The sequence below is a fragment of the Agelaius tricolor genome, unplaced genomic scaffold, assembly GCF_023055355.1.
Source record: "Agelaius tricolor isolate 1412-34295 unplaced genomic scaffold, bAgeTri1.0.p SCAF_15, whole genome shotgun sequence".
NCBI lineage: Eukaryota > Metazoa > Chordata > Aves > Passeriformes > Icteridae > Agelaius > Agelaius tricolor.
In genome coordinates this window covers 21,543,519-21,556,438 of record NW_027269275.1, presented here as the reverse complement: position 1 = coordinate 21,556,438, position 12,920 = coordinate 21,543,519, and the positions used below count along the sequence as shown (strand labels likewise).

At 52.5% G+C, this 12,920-nt stretch overlaps 1 protein-coding gene across 4 annotated transcripts in view; it reads right to left on the bottom strand.

The window, feature by feature from the left end:
- ZFHX3 (zinc finger homeobox 3) overlaps window positions 1–12,920 on the bottom strand; it is a 126,893-nt gene that overhangs the window by 41,455 nt on the left and 72,518 nt on the right. The gene's annotated exons all lie outside the window — the stretch shown is intronic.

The following is a 12,920-nucleotide window of genomic DNA, read 5'->3' as shown; positions in this document are numbered from 1 at the left end:
GCTGAGTTCCCTTTGGGTGTCCTCAGAAAAACAGCACCTCTGCTTTTGGAAACCTCTATTGCAAGTGCCAGGCTGCACGTGGCAGGTGCAGAGGGAGGGCTGTGTGCCAGGACAGGGTGATGTCCCCTGCTCTCTGGGCTGTGGCCATTTGGTTTAAAACAAGCAAACAAACATCCCATCCCCTCCTTCCCCGTCCAAAGGGAGCCACAGGCACAGGCTGCGAGCTCCGTGCTGTGCCCCAGCCTGGCACAAACCATCCCTGCCCCAGCAGCTCCACGGAGGCCGGGCAGCAGGAAGGCACAGGGACACTCCCTGCAGCCTGCTGAGAGAGCATCGATCCAACACACACTTGGTGCCTTCAAAGTTGTTTATGATCAATATGCAAATTGCCCACGGCATTGATCTGGTATTAATTTTCAATTAGGGAATCCACAAGGGGTCTCCCAGGGTCAATATCCAACAATCCAAGGTAACTCCACAGTAGAGCCTGTGGGACTGATGCTGCCCAGGGCCTGGGGCTGCTCCTGCACCTCCTGTCCTGATACCTATGGACAGCCCTGATGCCACAGTGGTGCTGGCACTCGGGCAAGCCCCTGGCAAATGGATTTAGGCAGCAGCCTTCAACCTGCAGGCTGTGTTACCTGTGTCAGCATGGTTACAGGTACTGGTGGTGTGGGGAAGCCCAGTGCAGGGCTGTGCACAGCAGCACCTGCAGTCAGTGGCGGGTCGAGGGGCTCCAGCAGCTTCCCAGGGGCAGAGCAAGAACCCAAATGCTGCCTTACACCACGGAACACAACTTACAGAAACCTGTGCATCTCTAAAAACATATAAGAAGCGTGAAAGGTGCCTGTGTGTTACACAAAGGTTACAAAAAGTGAAAGTAATAATTGAAAATGCCTTGAAAATCTAGAGCAGCATGCTCCTTCCCAGCCCTGTGACCTATGCCACGAGCCACCCTGCCAGCTCCCTTGCCCTGGGAGGCCCAGAGCAAGCCAGCTGCTGCTCCAAGCCCCGCGGTGGCACTGGAAGGGTGTCCCCTCCCCAGCAGAGGTGATGAAGTCTCCTTTGTGCAGGGGAGGGGATGTCCCCTGTGCACCAGCCGGCCTGTGCCACCCACGGCTCCACCACTCACTGTGCTAACCAGCACATTAGCTACCCAGGCTAATTGGTTTATGGATAACATTAATTACCATGTTGCTCATTAATGGATGAAATCTTTATTGGTTCCATTGATCAGCGGGACTTGTTAGCCGGCCTCCTAACCAATGGCGGATGTAACAAGCTCTCTTATTGGCATATCAATTAATGCAATCAATTTCTGGCCAGCGGCTGCCATTCGCTTCCCTGCTTGTTAGACTGGGGGAGACAGAGTCATGTCAAGTAAGCATTTATTTAAAGGGTTTCTAATTCTTCTTGAGCTGACTTCCCAGCAGGCTTTCTGCCACACAAGGGTTTTCTGCCTCCAGAGACCTTCCCCTTTCCTCCCCTGCAGAATCAGATCTATGACAGTCCCTGCAAACTGAATCATTTCTGTGAAAATATTTATCCAGTCTGGCGAGTAGGAACAGCCACAGCCAGAGGTATGGGATTGACAAGTCAGACTGTGCAACTATCCCAGTTTAACACACTGGGGAGATTGGCAGAAGCACAAACCTGCTCCCCAAGGTCAGATGGGCTCACCAGCCATGCTGCAAAGCCTTCCTGCACATGGACTGATGCTAATTCCAGGGTCAGTTCCCCAAATTAGCATAATTTTGTTAGGGAACAACAAGCCTGGATACTTCTGCCCTATGCCACCTCCCAGAGCAAACACAGACCATGTCACATGAGGCTGCACCCACATCCCAGGCGGTGCTTGCAGCCACTTCCTCTGCCTCAGCCTGGAAAAGGAGAGCAGGATCACGCTACCCATGGGAGGAATTAACTGGAAAACCCATGGAGAAATGCCACGGACTTCTGTGAGCCTGGCAGCCTTGGCAGACCAGTGCTGCCTTCCTGAGCAGGGCGGCAGAGAGCACAGAGCTGCTTGTGGATGACAAGGACTCAGAGATCTGAGAGCCCCATGAGCAAGAAGGGGCTTGCAGGAACTGGACAGGCGGCCGCTGAGGCTCACAAGGAGTAAGAGCCCCTGTTTTGATTCCCAGATGCCTGCTCTGTTTTCTTTTGGGGTATTGGCAGAGTTTGCACACAAAGAGCTCCAATCCCATCCTACTGGGCTGAGGTTCCCCTGCTGGCAAGAGGCCCCACGTACCCACAGCAATTCCTCCTGGCCTGATCCCCTCTCCGGATCTTCACCCAGCTCACTGTGGGAAAGATCTTCCCCACCAAACACAATAATAAATCAAACTTTATCAGAGCAGAACTATGAATCTGTGAAGACTCCAATAATTTCAAGCCATGGGAATAACACCACAAAAGTACTTTTTAAACTAATTACTCAGATTCTGAAGTGCTGCCCTAATGAGCCTTCCTTCTGCCCAGAACTTGCTAAGAGAAAAAAAAATCTACCTTCAGTACAGTAATTACTGCTTTCCCCTTCAAACTTCTAACTGGAGATCAATGCTGCATTTTAAGACTCATTGATTTACAATTAGCCTGGCTTTCCTGCTAAAGTGTTTTTAAAGCAGAGTTTACTTTTATTTTATTTTGAAATCTCAAAGATCTGGTTCTTAGATTTTACATCCTCATGAGAGGTGTGCTGGGAGCTCATAGGGAGGCAGGCACACATCGGAAGAAGAAAAGAAAACAGGCTTTGTTATGCTGAGATTAGAAATAAGAGACTGAAATATTTAAGGGATAAACATGAAAAAAGAAGAAGGAGGAAAAGAAACAAAGCTAGAGGAAGGGAAGAAAAAGCGGAAAAATAAGAAATGTAATTGCAAGGAGACACAAAAATAAACTGCAGGCTAAGGGAGAGTCACTGCTAGGTGGCTCGGAGCTCTCAGTGCTCTGCTGCTCACGAGCATCCTCAGGAAAGCCAGCAGCAGCAGCAGCAGCTTTGTGCATCTGTGCACAACAAAGCCGCGGTGAAAGCAGCGCGCGGCGGCGCCTGCGCAGCCCGGCTGTGTGCGACCTGTCCCGCGAGGAGAGCACAGAGCACAGCGAGTGGAGCCATCAACAATTCCTTGCTGATTGCTTCAAACGTGTTTTCCCTACGCCATAAAGATAACAGCCGCACAGACACATCTGCCTGCTCTCTCCTGCCTCCTCCCATCCCCTGCCCCGCACTCCCAGCGCTGCAGCAGCTGGACACTGGGACCCAGAGAGGCCAGGGGTGCCTCCACACCTTGGAGAGGCTTCAGGCCCCAGCAGAGACAGCTCTGGCCCCGTCTCTGAGCAGGGCCTGGGCTCAGAGGCCTCCAGAGGCTCTGCCAAGCTCAGCTGCTCCAGGAGGCTATGACCGTTCCCAGAGCTTGTAGCACTGCTCGGTTCTGACTCATTTTTGTGTCATTTCTGCTGGAAATGAGCTACATTGGAACAAGCCAGTTCAGCCTTTGCCTCCTGCTTCTCCCTTCCAACCCAACATTAGGAAAGTCTTCCGGGATTAGCCTGAGTGGAGACCCAACTGGAGACAGCCACAGGAGCTGGGAAGCAAACAGAACCATTGGCAAGGGTTTCCAGTTGTGGGGCCACCACAGCAGAGCAGCCTGCCCTTCACTTGTGCTCTCACAGGTTTTATTCTTTATCACTGCAGGGTCCCTGGTGCCAGTGGCAGATGATGATCCTGGAGTGATGAAAGCAAAGCAAGAAAACAGGGAAGCATCTCTCCTTTTTGTGTTGCATTTTAGAGAAAGCTGCTTAGCCCCATTTCAAAGACTAATATGAAAAAAGTGCAATTAAATCCTTGAAAAACTGACAGATCAGCAAAACAAAACCACCCGGAGGAGAGCACGATTGAGCCTCATTAAGGAAGAGTTCAGTCTGTTTTTAAAACCTTTCTTAACATTTAGCTGGTACTGCTCAGCAGCCGCCACTCCCAACGCGCCTGGTGCAATTAGTGTCAGAACGGAAAGGAAAAAATCAGCCTAGGAAACAGGAATTAAAGCACCAGATCCAGGCAAGGGAAAAAGGTTTGGCTGTAGTGAAGCCACCCAAATTTGGCCCCCTCCTCGGGGTCTGCGGCAGCTCCATGCACCCTCACACACACACGAGAGCAGAGGCAGACCCGGGCTGTCCCTGTGCCCAGCCCCTGCCTGTCCCCAAGCACTGCATGGCAGCCACAGCCTGGCGAGGGCAGGTTTACAAGGGATGGACAGTAAATTACACTGACCTCAACAGCAGTTACAGCCCCTGCCTTGGACAATACGGAAAGGGAGGCACAAATCCTGCGCCGTGCTGGGCAGAGCCGGGGCAGGCGGAGCGCCCACACACAGCCCCAAACTGCACCCGGCACAGGCCAGAGCTGCTCTGCTGCAGGGGGGATGAAGCACATGGGAGATAGAAAAGATGGCAGAGAGATGAAGCCATTTTATTAAATCAGGCAAATTCTAATTTATTCTGGGGAGATGGAGGAGACAAAATGGATTCATTCTCAGCATGCACACTCCGTATCATCTGATCCAACCCTCACTGCCTCGCCAGAGGGGGAGGGGGCTCGGCCGGCTGCAGTGCTCCCACAGTCACAGAAAAAGATTAGAAAAGAGGATGATTCTCCTTTCAGACTGGACAGCAGCCACAGGGGACAAGGCTTTTCCTGGGGTGTGAGGCGCCATGCCCTGCTGTCAGCCATGGCCAGGTTTGGGGGCTTGCCCCCCGGGGATGGGGCAGCACGAGGGCAGCACATGCACCACGCAGGCAAAGGAGACAGAGACACATGTGGGAGGAACATCCTGCAGGGATCCTGCACGCTGCCATTTTTGGTGTTCACCCCAGCATGCACCCTCACAGCTGGCAGGGTAATACCAGCGTTCTTCACCAGTAAGAGATGCTGGAATTAAAGTGCCACGTCGGCAGCATTGAGGAGGTTGGTGGGAGCTCAGGTACCCTCATGCACTAGTGCAGAGCACCACAGAACAGCACGGGTGCATGTGACCACGGGCACTTCAGGCTGCCCGTGCCACAGCCAGCACAGGGCTCCCACGGGTCTCAGCAGGACTCAGAGCTGAGCTCCTCTGTGGCCCCAGCCAGCGCTCTGGGAGCCGAGGAGCCCACCAGATGCAGCCAGGCTGGAAACCAAGAGTGAGGGCAGCCCTTGTGGTGGGATGGCTCAGGTTATCTGAAATGCCATGGGCTGCCACGGGCTCTTGGTCTGGGGATGGTGGGTTAGGACAGGCCGGTGGGGACACCTTGTGCAGAGATGTTTCCAAGGGGAGTTGATTTCCAAGCTCTGTGCTTGCTGGCTAAGTGTGATGGGCACAGCTGCCTGACATGCAGAAGCCAAAGAAACTCCTGCTCTAGAGAAGAAATGTCACTGAACAGCACTGCACAGTTTCAGAACAGGGGCCGAGTGAAAATATAGAGGTTTGATTAAACAGCACTGAAGAAAAACAACAGAGCTCCTGCTGCAGAGAACAGCCATCTCTGGGATCATGGGCCAGCCATCCCACCCAAGGAACACACACCTGCAGCCCCTCGCTGCCCACACAGGGGACAAGGACACTTTGGGATGGACACGGACAATGCCGGGGCACCCAGGGACAGGGGAAGGAGAGATGCTGCTGCACAAAGCTCCATGGGCACCAAGGTACTTCCCACTTCAGAATTAACTAGAGGAAAATGACACCACCACAGAATTAATTACCAGTGGCTCAGTAAGTCCAGAAAAACAAACCAGACCTTGGGTGAATAAGAAGAATGCCAACCCTGGCCAGTGCAGAATGCCTTGGGCCTCACTGTCCTGCACAGAAATCATTCTAGTTATGCTTGCAATGATTAAATGAACTTTTTCTACAACATCCTTCTGAAAATACTCCCCTGCAGGAGCCCCCCTCCCTAAAACCATCAACACTCGTCCCAGCTTAGACTGGGGCCTTGGGGGAACAGCTTTGCAGGAGGGAAAAGGCCAAGAGCCTGGGGAGAGGGGCCAAGGTGCAGCACCTGGAGCACAAATTCCAAACATGAGAAATTCCTGTTTTGCATCCAACTCCAGCAGGGGCAGTGAAGCTGATTTTATGACTTATTTATTTATTTCGTCTTTGATGAACAGAAGGTTAATATAAGAACAACTCCTTGGCAAACCTTTAAGGGTAATTCAAGCGACACTGATGTGAATCAATGTTCCCTTTGTGAACGCATTACTTGGCAGAAACTGGCTTTTTGTAACCCCCTTAAACCTAGCTGGCAAAACAAAAAGAGAAAAAAAAACGTCCTTCAAACAAAAGGATGAGGTGAAAATAAAGAGAGAGTCGACTGCACTTTATTCTCTTTCACAGAAGCAAATGGATTTGGTGCTTTTTATACATTAATCAATCAATATCACTGACTGTACATCAGCGGCGCAGCCAAGTTATGAATGACCTTTCTGGCAAAGAGGACACTTTTAATGCTCATAAGACTGCTCATAGCTTAGCAACTTTCCGAATTTATGCCTGCATGATTGCCCCTGGCAGGCAGGTGCCCGTGAGCTGCCTGTGACAGGGCTTGTCCTTGCCAGGTGGTGCTGCAGGAAGGGCTGCAGCAGGATGGGAAGGAGCTGCAGGCAGGAAGGGATGGAGCTGCAGCAGGAAGGGAAGGGGCTGCTGCAGGATGGGAAGGGGCTGCAGGCAGGAAGGGGCTGCAGGATGGGAATGGGCTGCTGCAGGATGGGAAGGGGCTGCTGCAGGAAGGGATGGAGCTGCAGGCAGGAAGGGGCTGCTGCAGGCAGGGAAGAGGCTGCTGCAGGAAGGGAAGGGGCTGCTGCAGGATGGGAAGGGGCTGCTGCAGGAAGGGAAGGGGCTGCTGCAGGAAGGGATGGAGCTGCAGGCAGGAAGGGGCTGCTGCAGGATGGGAAGGGGCTGCAGGCAGGAAGGGGCTGCAGGCAGGAAGGGGCTGCTGCAGGCAGGGAAGAGGCTGCTGCAGGATGGGAAGGGGCTGCTGCAGGAAGGGAAGGGGCTGCTGCAGGATGGGAAGGGGCTGCTGCAGGAAGGGATGGAGCTGCTGCAGGATGGGAAGGGGCTGCTGCAGGAAGGGAAGGGGCTGCTGCAGGATGGGAAGGGGCTGCTGCAGGAAGGGATGGAGCTGCTGCAGGATGGGAAGGGGCTGCAGGCAGGGAAGGAGCTGCTGCAGGATGGGGCTGCAGTAGGAAGGGAAGGGGCTGCTGCAGGCAGGGGCTACTGCAGGAAGGGAAGGGGCTGCTGCAGGAAGGGATGGAGCTGCTGCAGGATGGGAAGGGGCTGCAGTAGGAAGGGAAGGGGCTGCTGCAGGCAGGGGCTGCAGTAGGAAGGGAAGGGGCTGCTGCCCTGCACGGCACCTCCTGACAGGTCCCTTGGAGCAGGAGGAGACCAGCAGGCCCTGACCCTGCCAGGCCAACACAAACGCAGCATGAGGGCCCCTCCACGCCACACACACAGAGCAGGAGCCAGCAGCAGGTGCTGTGGAAGGGAGACGTGGCTGCGCAAGTGGAGTGGAACGGCCGGCGCTGAGCAGGGCTGGCAAAGGCCAAATTAATCCCATTGTTTGGCCACAAAGGAGGCAGCAAAGTAGCAGTGGAGGCCAAGGAACAATCCCAAACACTCAGCCCTAATTCAACCTTCATCACCATGAAAAGGGGATGGAAAAGGCCAGAATGCTTCAGCTTAATTGGTAACCAGAGAAGGTGCAGCAGTGCCTGCACATGGGCAGCCACATCGGGCTGTGCCCTGGTGCCCTAACCCTAAACCCTAACCGTGGGGTGTGATGGGGGCACGCAGGGCCCCGCACACACCATCCCAGAGCCACACTGAGATTTAGGGGTTTGGGGCCCCAGGCTGGGCACTGATGTCTGGGGTGCACCGTGTGGAGAGGGCAGCACATCCCTGCAGACCAGCAGAGACTGCACCTGGCACACTGACAGGGGACAAGCACCTGTGTAGGACAGAACCAAAAACCCAAACCACTGCTATGTATTTAATGAAGCGACCACACAAGATTGAAAAGCCTGAAAAGGGGTAGGAGGAAGTACAGAGAAGGAGGGGGCTCAGGCTCTTTGAGCTGCCGGTGGCCTTCACAGGAGCATCCAAGTGAAGGTTCAACAGAGTCAGACCAACACTGCTTCTCTCACTCACCACTCTTGGAAGGACTGACACGGAAAAGGGAAAAAAATGCAAATTGGAAGCAAATACGGATAATAATTTCTCATACAGCTCCCAATTAACCTTTGGAACTTGTGGCCTCAAGAAATCATTGAGGTCAAAACAAAATACATGGCAAAGGCATTGAGATGTGCAACTCAGAAAAGCAAACTGAGTACTGGGACAAGAGAGAAACCCTCTTGCTTAAGGGCATGAACTGCATTTTAGTAGGAACAAGGATGAGACCTCGATTTGGGTGGGTTATTATTTGTCTATGGGCCCCCAGATTTCCCTCTGAAGCAGTCAGAGCAGGCAGGACACTGGTGCTGACAGACACGTTATTAGCCAATCTTAGAGTTTTAGTGGAAAAATAAATGCATGTGGTAGCTCCCTCCCAGGCAGTTCTGAGGAGGTTAATGCCATCACCAGGGGATCAATAGGCCTTGCAGGAGGGACAGGAGCAGGTGCATTTCACAAGCACAGGCAGACAGAGCCAGAGCAGGGACACAGCAGAGTGCTCCAAGGTGCACACCACAGCAGTGGCCATGCTGGAGTGGGCCAGGGGTCCCTGCCAGCCTGAGCCAGCTGCTGCCAAACCCTGTTTCACAAATCACCCCACTGATAAGGTATGGAATCTCATTTTGCCTATGGCTCGTACAGAAAAAAAAGGAATCCAATTCAGAACCCAAGCTGTGTATCTCTTGCAATTAAATCCACAACCTACAGATGAGAGGTGGAGGAGAGCACTCCCTATTCTCACAACGTCTCCTCTGAACAGAGGTCTCGACTGTCTCGCTTTGGGCAGTGTGTTGGGTTTGCATGGTGAGGTTTGGGTAGCAGGGGGCTCCTCCTTCAGTGCTGCCAGTTAAAGACCATCAGACATGTGCTCCTGCAGCAGAATGAACTCTGAGAGAACCAGGGCAGGGACAAGGCAGAACAACCAGGAAAGGAGCTGATGCCCTGCAAGGATATTCTCTGAAGAGGGAGAGGGCCAAGGACATTCTCTTACAGTGCTGAGCGTGACCCTGTGGGCTTGTATCAGCTTGGATAAACAAATGGATCTTTCACACAGGCCAGTGAAGCCTCTAACTCCAAATGGGCATGTTTGGTGGCAGCAGGCTTCCAACCCACCTTCCAAACAGGCACACCAGCGTGCTGCTCCAGGTCTCCCCTGCTTACCCACAAACCAGTCAAACACCCTTGCTGCCTCTGAGCACAAAGCCTGTGCCCAGCTGAACCTAAGTGACCTTTCCTTTCTGCCCCTGTCCCCAGCCAGGGTGGCACTGGGCATCCAGCAGGGAACAAGGTGCTCAGGGACCATCAGAACTCTGTGCTGAACCTCCAGCCCCTCCCAGTGCAGGTCAACAGTGGGACAAAAGAAGAGACTCCAAACTAATACACCAAGAACAGCACAGCAGCCAGGCAACTCTATCACCTCATTAACCTGGGAACAAGGAGGAGGCATGTTTGCTCCAGAGATATTTAATCTGAAGCCCAGTACCACAGCAAGGGAGAAAACAGAAGCACAGCAATGGCTACAAGAGTGAGATGTGTGGGAAGGTGCTAGATAGGAGCTGCTGCAACAGAGTCTGTGGGACAAACATCATAAATCAGTGCTAGAAGTGGAGGAACAGTTGCTGGAGAATGTGGGTAAGGTTTTGGAGGGTTTCTTTTTCTTCATGGCACCACCAGCAGATCAAAGCAGGGGTTTGGGTCAGACACAGCACCTGAGCAGGGGCGAGTCTGGGACAGAAGCAGCACAGCCACACTGATGGGACCTTCACCAAGAGGCCAGTGTGCTGTCAGTGTGAATCCCATGTCACTCACATGGACATCTCGCCTGCTCCTGCACACCTGGGGACCACGCTGCAGTACCTGCAAGGTCTCCAAAGCTTTACTGGTTCACCCCTCACAGGGAGAGACCTCAGTCTTTAACCTGCACCACTGCAACAACCACCTCCAGGTCCTCAGGAGAATAGCTCCCTATTCTAAATTGTGCAGGAGAAAGGAGAAAGAGCAACAGGGAAGAGAAGCAGAAGGTGCAGCGGGCATCACGCCCTGGGCATCGAAGGCAGAGCTTCAGGGACAGAGTTCCAAGAGACTGGGATGCCACTCTTGAGTCCCAAGGGAAACAGAGCTCAGGGAGACTCTGGGCTCTTGAGAGCTGGGCTTCAGTCTGGCTCTGGAGTTTGCTTGAACACAGAGAAAAAAGCAGAGGAGAAGAGGGACCGGGAGCCTCACAGTGTTGTACTGCAGCATCTGGTGATACTTCCTCCTTTACTTTTCCTAAGTGGAAAGGGCTTTAAGATGCAGTCGAACAAGAAAAACATCCTAGAACAAGTCAGCTATCAGAGCTTCCTCTCTTTCTGCTTAATGAAAGCCATGAGCTCCCCAGGACAAGTGGAGGTGGAGCAGGATGGAGTTAGTGAGATTCCTGCCACGGCTGGGTGCTGCTGCCCTGTCATTCACCAGATGCTGCAGCCTTTGGGCAGGCTTCTGTTACAGCCCCCCTCTACCAGGGGCACAGGAAAAAAGGCACAACCAACTTCAATAAAAACAAAATTAAAATTATTAAACCTTTCATATCCTTTTGAGATTATCTCTGCTGCTGGTTGGTCAAAGCAGAGCTAAGGCACAAATGCTCTTGACTTTAAACTCAAAACCAACCCCAAAAAATAAAAATAATAAAAAAACCACAAAAACCAAAGGAAATCTCCTTCTGCCAGATATTAAAGAGAACCAACTTTATCCCTGCATTCTCTGGGCCCAGACCTCAACAGCCCCATGGTGTCCCAAATGGAAAAGGACAGGGAGATGCTGCTGGGATGGGAATGGGGCTCTCCAAAATGGAGGTGGGAGAAAGGATGCAAGGAGGGAACAGAGAGAAATTATGTTACAGGACAATACCAGGAAAGACCCCTAAAAGTTTCTCAAACTGATGGACTCTCCTCATGTCCTCAGGCCTTCTGAAGGAGCCAACATGATCCATGGCTGCTGGAAACACTTTTGCTGGATTTCAATGACCATTAAAGCAAACTGAAACTAAAGCAGAACCAAAAGCTTCCCCTGTGTCTCTGCTCTGACCATGGAGGAGAGACTCTGTCATCTGCTCAGACTTGGGATGGCCCTCAGTGGAGAGGCCACACCAGAAATACTGCAACTCTGTTAGGAACTTGCTGGAAAGGTAAAAGGTCCTGAAGCCATTCAATCCACAAAAAAATGAAAAAAATTCCAAGGTTCAGCAGAACAACAAAGGGGAAGGCAACAAACTGTCCTCTAAATGAACACGTGTGAGTGACACAAGATCTTGGAAAACAAGAGATAATCCTGCATGTGGGGGTAGCTGGTGGGGTTGGCAGGGAGATCAGAACTGCTGCAGGAAAGGGAACTGAAGTTCAATCAGCCCAATACACACATGGCCCAGGGCTGTTTGCCTCTGCTGCTGTGCCACATGTGCTACTGCACCACATCGTCCCCAGGCAGGACAAGCCCTCGTCTGGCTGCCTGAGCCTCAGGGGATGACAGGAAGGGATTTCCCCCGGGACAAGCTGCTGCCCAGCCCCAGCTGGGGCACCCCAAGGGCTCCAGCACCCCCAGAACCACTCGCCCAGCTCTGACCCTGCACACACCAGGCTTGGCTGGATTTACACACAGCACTAGGGAAACAAAGCTGAGCAGGGGCTACAGATCCCTGCCCTCGGGGCTTACAGAGCACATGCTGGGAAAAGGCAGTACCAAGTTTTGGAGAGTGAGAGGTAAAAAGCCCAAGAGATACAGATGAAGCTGGGCAGCACTTGGTGTTTGCACACAGAGCTCAGGCTGTAACCTGGGTTGGCAGATTATTAAATGTGTCAATCAAGGACAAGCCTGGAAATTACTTCCCCAGCCCTCTGCAAGGGCCACACATTTCAGCCATGTAACTGTGGCACCATCAGCAGAGCCAGAGCTGCAGAGTGCTTTCGACTGGCAGATGCTGCAGCATGGGCTCCGTGTGCTCTTCTCCTGCAGGCACCATACAGGTCACCTGCTTGGTAAGTTTTTAATTGCTCTGTGAAATCAAATCCCACGAAAAACTGGAGACAGATTACAAAGCAAACCGGTGATTTCTTTCCGAAACCCTCCATTACCTCCATCAGAAGTTGGAGACTGACAGGCGTCTTTAAGAATGACCACACTGTCTCTAATGCAGACCAAGTGGAGGACATCAGATCCCACTACATTTATTTTAAGCAGGGAGAAATGTAATTCATCACTACCAACTTTCACTTCACAAGTTCTATTGGAAGTAGAGCATCTGCTATCATGAAAAATCCACCCCAGCACATCTCACACCTCTGCTGTAACAAACCCCATGAATAATTACTCCATGCTTGATGATGAAGAAGGAATCGCATGACTCAGTGCACAGAGGTGCAGCAGCCAAATGAGCACCCTGCTGTCTGCAGGTGACACAGGCAGAGTCAGGCTGAGGTGTGATGCTGAGGCTGGGAACCACCGTTTTGAAACCACGTGGGGTTTTCTCATCTGAATACTGCTTTGGCTATACTGTAGCTCTGTTTACATACTTGGTTTCATTAAAGATTCACATCCCGATTTCAGTCTGCAGCTCCCAGCCCTGGAAAGGTCAAACACTGACACACCAGGGAGATGTGGACAAACAGTGCAGCTCTGCCTGTGGGGCACAGGGAGGGGGAAAGCAGGGGCTCTGGGGCATGCCCCCTTCCAAGGAGCCAG